The following is an 8,858-nucleotide window of genomic DNA, read 5'->3' as shown; positions in this document are numbered from 1 at the left end:
GACCACGGAGGCAGACAGCTATCCCAAGACGACGTCAACAAGGCCTGTATGCTCACAAACGGATATTGCTTGTTTTATATCATCTGATTGATATTGATTGAATGTACATAAAATGATTTTCATATTATTATTATCCTTATGGTTCCCTAGTGGAAACAATATCTACCTCCCCAGACCTCTTCCTTTATTAGATATGAAAAATTTAACCTAGATACCTGCTAATCTTTCCTACCTACTACACAATGATGTTCTAGTTATCAGGTATGATAGTGAAATTAATGCCTTGTTAGCCACACATTGGTCTTCTCCTATCAATATAAGCTTTGGTGGTGGTTGTTGTTGTTGTTGTTTTCTGGCTCTATCTATTATAAAGGACTCACCTTAGGCAAATACCTCCAAGAATATCTCCCTGATAATTCCACTGGTAGAATTGTATATGGATGTAATCTAGATGAATATTGTGTGGCTATAGAGATGGGTGATGAATAACTAAGAAAAACACCTGGATATTGTGAACGAAAGGAGCCACATGCTAACCTGACAAGCTCAGGGGAGGCCTGCGTGGCCGTCTTGCAAACTCAGAGACCTGAAATAACCACAAAGGATGGTTTGAAAATTAAATATTTAACTACAAACAGGTTATAGTGGGTAGTCATGTCCTAGTCCAATATCTTCCCTGACAAAGATCAACTTAGATCTTCTTTACTGAGTCCATTTGCCTTTTTGCCTCTAAGATAACATATCTGTGAGATGTCTGTGAGATGTCTGGGTAACTTGTAACTTCCTTTTTACCCCGGACCCCTCAGGGCACAACAAACGGCACCGGGACATTCCTTCATTGTTATTGTTATCAAGATAATTGTCAACTGTTAATTACGTTAAAGTATCCTGTATCTATCTCTGTAAGAGAAGCACATGTCCATCATTTCACTTTTCACCCAATCCCAGAGGTTTCCCCGCTTTGCTTTGTCCCACCTCCCTAATCTGTCACCAATGGATTTCATGTAACTCACCTACGTCCCTTTCCTTTGATTTCAATGTATAAATATAGATGTAACCCTGCATTCTCCGGAGCATTATCTCAATACATTGAGGTTCTGCTTCCCGGTATATGTCGACAATTTGGCTCAAATAAACTCACAAAATTCTTTACAGGTTTCAATGGTTTTTTTCGTTAACATTACTTGGCGTAGTTGCGGCAGGATTCCAAAGAAGCTCACCCAGGACCACCTTGCGGACTCGGATTCCGGTGCTTGGATCCAGCAAGGGGCCCATTGAGCCCCGCCGACTCCCCGTCGTATCAGGTGAATTTGGGTGAGTTTTCTCTCGGATCCAGGACCTTCCCTTGTTTTGGTAGAGGGTCTGACTTTATTTGAGCTGTGTTTTAAAATCCTCGAGGTGAAACTAAGATTAAGGCTTAATAGAACCCAGGTTAAGGCAAGACTGGAGGAAAAAACAGGTGGCTGGTTTTGTATACCTTTAGATTCAATTATAATTTCAACATATAAAGAATAATATGCAAGAGTTTAAAATGAGGCACATGGCTTATTGCAAGCAGTGTATTGAGCATTGAAAATAACACATAAACTCCCAATATGTGAAACGCAAATACCCAGAGTATCACTGGCAGACGCCCCCACAGGGAATCATGACGCTTGGCTTGCCAGTGTCCCTGACTGGACACATGCTACCCTCCTAAAGTTTCCTGTTTGAACTTGGCTCTGAGAATCTCTGCAATTTCCTTTCTGAAGCAGAGTGCCTTAACAACGCACGTGACCTGTCCTTGCTCTTGATTGGAGCTCAGGCACACGGCCTTTCCCGATTGGCTAATTCAAAGGGAGGGGTTGGCCCTTGCTCTTTCAAGGGGAGCAGCAAACCATGTGGCCAACATGGCGGCTGCCAAGTCACAGTCCAAAATGGAGGCTGTCTAAACTATTCTTAGACAGAAAAGATGATTTGTTTATTCTCACAACAAATGAGGAAAGAGCAAACCGAAATCCCTAAGAGATAGACAGCCACAATTATATTTCAGACAAACAGACAGAAATCTCACTAGCTGTTTCTGGAGGCTGAACCCTGAGAGGGAGAGCAAGAGCCCCCAAGATGAAGAATTCTTGGCAGCTGCTGGGACGTTCTTGCAATCTCTCTCACGCTTTCAACCCCACCACACACAACTAGGCTTCCCTGAAGCGGGACTTGCCTCTTCTTTCAGCAAATTAAACAACAACAAAGAGACACAAAAACATCAACACTCTTATACAGGTGCGCAGAAAACACACTAAGAATTCACACCAGAGAATGTCTAGCATTAAAATTACCAAAGCAGTGTCTTTGTCCCTGGTTTGGGAACTGCCCCTCTCTAGAATTTCAGTCCACTCCCAAAGGACTATTCAAAAATGGCTGTAGACATTTGTTAACTTCAGAATAGTTCTGAGACAGTCTCTAATTATTTTTTATTAATTTCCATCTTATTGGAAGAAAAATTTTTTCTTAGAAGCTTCTAGTTTCCAAATCAAGATATGCTTCCCATATACTCATTCACTTAATTTCAGAGCCAGCATTTTTTAAATTCCTGCATGCAAAATATTAACATAGGTACCCCAAACAAACTGCATTTCTTTCTTTTTTTATGGCCATTCCTCAGTTAATATTTTCTAGTTAAATTTTCTCATTTCTGTAAAGTACTTGCAAGTAAAGGCTTCTTATCAGGAGTATTAAATGAGGGCTGGGGTCTTGGGAGCTTCTAGCCTTGGAGGCACAATTTCCCATGTTAAATTTTTTTATTTTTTTGGATATCTGTAGTCTGAGCAAACTTTAGATATGTTATGTAGTAGGTCAAATGTGGCCTCAGTTTCTCTCCCGGCTGTCTAAAACCACAAAAAGTTTTGGGGCCCGGGCAGACCAAGCCTTTATGGTGGCCCCCTAGAAAAGCCATTTAGTTAATTACAGTTGCGTCGGAACTTCCAGATGGGGCTCCTGCATTTCTGACACTTCCACAAAATTCTTAGTCACCTAAGAACACCTCAGAATCGGACTATTCTTTAAAAATAAAAAGTGTTGCCCCTTTATCTTTGGAGCTGAATGAGTTCAGCTCATTTATACGGCGAAGGTTATTTTTGCTCAGACTCTCAGCAATTTCAATTAAAAAGCCAAAATCAAAACCAGCCACTCATTTTTTTCCTTCAGTCCCGCCTTAACCTGGGTTCTGCCAACCCTTAACCTGGGGTTCTGTCAACCCTGGTTCCACCTCGAGGATTTTAAAACACAGCTCAAATAAAGTCAGACCCTCTACCAAAGCAAGGGAAGGTCCTGGATCCAAGAGACAACTCACCCACGTTCACCCAATGGGTGGAGAACCGGTGGGCTCAACGGGCCCTTTGCTGGATCCTAGCTCCAAGTCCAAGTCCAAGGGATGATCCCAGGTGAGTTTTCTTTGGAATCCTGCCTACTACGCCAAGTAATGTTAACGAAAAAAAACCCCATTGAAACCTGTAAAGAATTTTAGTGAGTTTATTTGAGCCAAACTGTCGACATATGCCGGGAAGCAGAACCTCAATGGATTGAGATAATGCTCCGGAGAATGCAGGGTTACATCTGTATTTATACATTGCCATCAAAGGAGGGACATAGGTGGGCTACATGAAATTCATTGGTGACGGATTAAGGAGGTGGGATAAAGTCAAACTGTGGGAAACCCCTGGGATAAAAAGTAAAATGAAGGACACATACTTAGGTGGGTACAGGAACAATTAACATGATAATGAAGGAATTTGAGGCATCTATCCTGGCGCCTACCACATTTGGTTGTGCCCCAGGGGCTCCAGCGAAAGAGGAAGTTACAAGTTACCCAGACATCTCACAGATATGTTATCTTAGAGGCAAAAAAGGCAAATGGGCTCAGGAAAGATCTAAGTTGATCTTTGTCAGGGAAGATATCAGCTTAGGAATGACTGCCCACTATAACCTGTTTGTAGTTAAATATTTAATTTTCAGACCATCCTTTGTGGTTATTTTAGGTCTCTGAGTTTTCAAGACTGCCACACAGGCCTCCCCTGAGCTTTTCAGGTTAGCAGGTGCCTTCTTTCGTTCACACTATCCAATGGCAACAACATTTCTGGTGGATCCAACAACATTGGTCTCCCTAAAAGAAGCAAAAGAGGAATACTTGGAGGAGTAGGGTCTGGCCTTGGTATCCTGGGACAAGCTGAACTTGTTATGTAGCTAATGAAGAATGTCATTCATTAGAAAAAGATTTTTATCTCAAATAGGTCATCTAGAGGGAATGCTGTTTCAGGAAGAAGGAAAAACAGTGGGAAGCAGCATGGAAAGACAATAAAGCCTTAGTTTAATGGATAGAACAGGCTCAACAGACTAAAAACTCATGCCCAAACCCAAAATGGGAACGTGCTTATGCCCTAATTCAACTGGGCCTGTTGTCTATGCTAATGCAAGGAATCTGAAGTGGCTATGCAACAATGGCCAACTATAATGGCTGCAGAAGCCTAGGCCAGACACTTATGGGACTCATATGGTTCCCCAGGAATTTGGAAAATTTTAAATGGGAAATGTGATCTACGACATTGTGTTTTTAAAAGCCCAGGTGCGAGTTTAATCCTAAGCTTAAAATTCCCAGTAGTTCAACTGGCTGACGTAAGGACCATCCTCAATAATACTAAAATACTTCCAATGGGAAGTAGATGGGCCATATTTAAAAATAATAAACAATGTGAACCCATCTCACTGTCTGTGAAAATTGGAAAAGTGAATGGTTATGCCCTCAATCCATATGGAATACTGAATTCACCCAGTCCCAGCTTATTGTATCTACCCCAACAAATAACAATATAGTATATGGGAAAGGGGCGTTTTTGCTGGGAAGGGTTAAAAACAATTTTTACTGTAATATCACCAAGTTTACATTAAATAATACTAGAATATGGTGTAATACTGAAATTATAGGCAGAATGACTTTGCCTGAAGTTCATAAAATCTGTGATAATATTGATACTGAAAAACCAATGTATTGGGAAATTGAACGCCTTCCATGAAATCATTTTTATGGGAACTAACTGGCCAGAAGAAAATTAGAGCTTCTAAATAACGAAATAGTAGAGTCTTAATTCATTTGGCCAAACATATCATAAGGTACAAATGACAGTGGATGAAGGAGGAAAACATAATTAGCTTAATAAAAGATTATGATAATACACGTAAAGGGTGTTTCGGTTGGCTGTGATGCTTGCTCCCCTTAGACTTTTCCTTGTCTAGTATTAGACATTTTCTGTTCCTAATCAGTGTTATTGGTTTAGTATTGTTACTTTTGTTCATGATATGTAAATGTTATATTAGATGCAGAAAAGCAAAACGTAAGACAAACAGCAAAAAGACTCGGATCATGGTGGCTCAAAATTAGAAATGATCCAGAATACTTTTAACAAGGACATATAGGATTTGACTGCCTCCCATTTACCTGCCTTTTTAAAATATATATATAATTCGACCTTAAATGCCATCTAAGGTTATGGTCTTGCCCCATCCCTAGTGGTCCACCTGTTCAGCGAGACATGCTGACACTGAGACATCCTAGGAATGAGCCTTCCTAGCACCGTGGGACTCCATTATCCAACCAAAAGGTTGGTCATCAATGCATCCTTTGGATTGATTTATGACCAAAAGGGGGATGTGTGAACGAAAGAAGCCACCTGCTAACCTGACAAGCTCAGGGGAGGCCTGCATGGCAGTCTTGAAAACTCAGAGACCTAAAATAACCACAAAGGATGGTCTGAAAATTAAATATTTAACTACAAACAGGTTATAGTGGTCAGTCATTCCTAGGCTAATATTTTCCCTGACAAAGATCAACTTAGATCTTTCCTGAGCCCATTTGCCTTTTTTGCCTCTAAGATAACATCTGTGAGATGTCTGGGTAACTTGTAACTTCCTCTTTTGCTGGAGCCCCTGGGGCACAACCAAATGTGGTGGGTGCCAGGACAGATGCCTCAAATTCCTTCATTTTCATGTTAATTGTTCCTGTACCCACCTAAGTATGTGTCCATCATTTTACTTTTTATCCAATCCCAGGGGTTTCCCACAGTTTTACTTTATCCCACCTCCTTAATCCGTCACCAATGAATTTCATGTAACCCACCTATGTCCCTCCTTTGATGGCAATGTATAAATACAGATGTAACCCTGCATTCTCCGGAGCATTATCTCAATCCATTGAGGTTCTGCTTCCCGGCATATGTCGACAGTTTGGCTCAAATAAACTCACTAAAATTCTTTACAGGTTTCAATGTTTTTTTTTGTTTGTTTGTTTTCATTAACACACACAAGAACAAACAGTGGGATTAAGGGGTCACAGTCAGAGAGTCCAGTCTGGTAGGCCCAGGGAGGGCTGATGGAAAGTGTTTGGAGGCAGAGGAAAATGGCCTGTATTGAGGGAAGATTCCACTGCACCCAGGAATGTGTATACAGGGGCTAGGAGCCACGGACGAGATGCCTTGAAAGGAAAGGGTCCAGGCTTAGGTGGGTGGTGGACCAGCCCGCCCCCCCCCCCACCTCCAAAGTACTCCAACACAGAATCTAGGCTCTGGACCTTGAAGGGCAGATGGATTTGGGAGGCAGAAGAGTCTAGACAGAGGAAAAGAGAGCAAGTCCTGCTGAAGGAGAGGGGAAGATGGATACATCCAGGACCAGGGCCTGTGGGGCTAAGCTGCATTAACATCCTCCACCCCACGCCCACCCCCATTAGAGTTGCCCTAGGTGAGCAGTCAGAGCTGAAGCCTGTCTGGAGCTATCCCACCCTGTCCGGTGCACGGTGGTGGGTGTCGCCCTGGGGGCAGCTGTGAGAGGCAGACCCAGCCAGCTAAACCACCAATCCGAGGTTTCCAATGTTACCTTAAGCAATCTTTCCCTCTGGACCTTTCTATGGAGATCAACAAACAATAGCTGCTAGTGAGGTTTTGCCCAGGGAATCAAAACAGTGACTCCAGACTGGCTCCCAAGACTTGAAGACTAGAGAACTCCAGAAAGGTTCCTCCCAAAGTCCGACTGTGGTCAGAATGAACTAAAAAAAAAAGAGGAAGATGAGAATTTCCTGTGGGAGGTGTGTGGACTCTGCCAAAGAGTTGGGTCCCTTACCTGGTTGGTTTGACTCAGTGGATAGAACACAAGCCTGTGGACTGAAGGGTCCCAGGTTTTATTCCAGTTGAAGGCATGTACCTCGGTTGCAGGCATGATTCCTGGCCCTGGTCAGGGTGCATGCAGGAGGCAACCAATTGATGTGTCTCGCTCACATCCATGTTTTTCTCTCTCTCTGTCTTTCTCTCTCCTTTCCACTCTCTCTCTGAAAATTAATAGAAAAATATCCTCCAGTGAGGATTAACAACAACAAAGAGCTGGGTCCCCCAGCATTTGCTGGTCCTCCAGGGCTGGCCAGGTTGTAGGGTCTCCAGGCTTTCCTTCATCTTATTTCTGCCTTTCAGGAAACCAGCTCTTTGGAGTTGGCTGTCACACTACACCAAGGGAAGGGTGTGGGGGGTCCAGGCATGCATGGGGCAAGGGCCTGGCCATAACTGGTTTTCATTAGAGGGAGGGATGCTGAGAAAGAGAGGGCAATGGGTATGCTCAGATGCACAGATGGAGGATGCCATGTGGCAGAATGAGTGCCACATAGGAGACTTGGTGTTCCTTGAGGGAAGGGACTATGACTCTCATTACTGTAGCCTGTGTTGGATTTCCCACCAACCCTGTGGATTTCTTTCCTACAAACGCAGCACTGAGCTTTGAGTGTCATCACTAATTTCCTGGAAACCAGACTTGAGCAGCTCCTGCTCCTCCAAAGACATTGCATATCTGTGGCACTGTGGGTAGCAGGTCTTATCAGCCACCAAAGGATAGGCACAGTGCCCACAGACTCAGCACACAATACATCTGACCTCTTTGCAGCCCCACACCCACTTCATAGGGCAGAGAGTGGATGTTATTTTCCCATTTCAAGGGTCAGCCAGCCAGATAGTGACCAAGGTGGGGCCAGATGCCAGAAATATTTGTGGCCCAGTGCTCATTTTACATGGCTAATAGCCTCCAATAAAGAATTTTCTCCTGGGTGGAGGCAGGAGAGAAGGGTCTAGGACTTGGGATCATCTTTAGAGGAGCATAAGGACAAAGGAAAGGTGCTGAGATCACCCTATTGGCTTAGAGGATAAGAAGGATGGTAAATGTTTGAAACTGGACTTACCCAAATCCCATGGGACCAAGCACACCCGTAGGACTGCCGAGAGGGTGCTGGGTGGTGAAGACCAGCTCCAGTACTACACAGCAGTACTGGCTGAACTCACTGCTCAGCTCTCAAAGTCATGGTCAGTTCTTAGGTACCTGAAGAACCAGATACACCTGTGTTCCTCAGTTGCCAGGTCCAGGGGCATAGTTCCCCACCTCAGCTGGAGGGAAGCTTGCCAGCATCCTTCTCAATCACTAGCCTGCTGGACAGAGTGGGCAGTTTTTCCCAGCTCCCACTGTCATAGCCTGTCCCAGAGAGTGGTTGTCTCTTAGTTCTCCCCCTGGGTGCTTGGAGCATTTCTCTCTAGGGAGGAGGAATTATGTGGTTTGGGGTGAAGAGGCATGGGGGTGGACACTGTTCTGTTGCTTCACTTGCTTTAAGCATGAATTTCTTTAAAAAAATAGATTTTTAGAGAGAGGGAGTGAAAGAAACATTGATATGAGAAATATCGATTGGCTGCCTCCCAACATCAGGGATTGAACCTGCCACCATTTGGTGTATGGGAGGATGCTCCAACTGAGGCACACTGGTCAGGACTAAGCATGTTCTTCACCAGCCTTCAACTCGTGAACCT

Source organism: Eptesicus fuscus, chromosome 7 (genome assembly GCF_027574615.1).
Source record: "Eptesicus fuscus isolate TK198812 chromosome 7, DD_ASM_mEF_20220401, whole genome shotgun sequence".
NCBI lineage: Eukaryota > Metazoa > Chordata > Mammalia > Chiroptera > Vespertilionidae > Eptesicus > Eptesicus fuscus.
The sequence above is the reverse complement of the archived record's forward strand: the minus strand, read 5'-3'. Positions refer to the sequence as shown.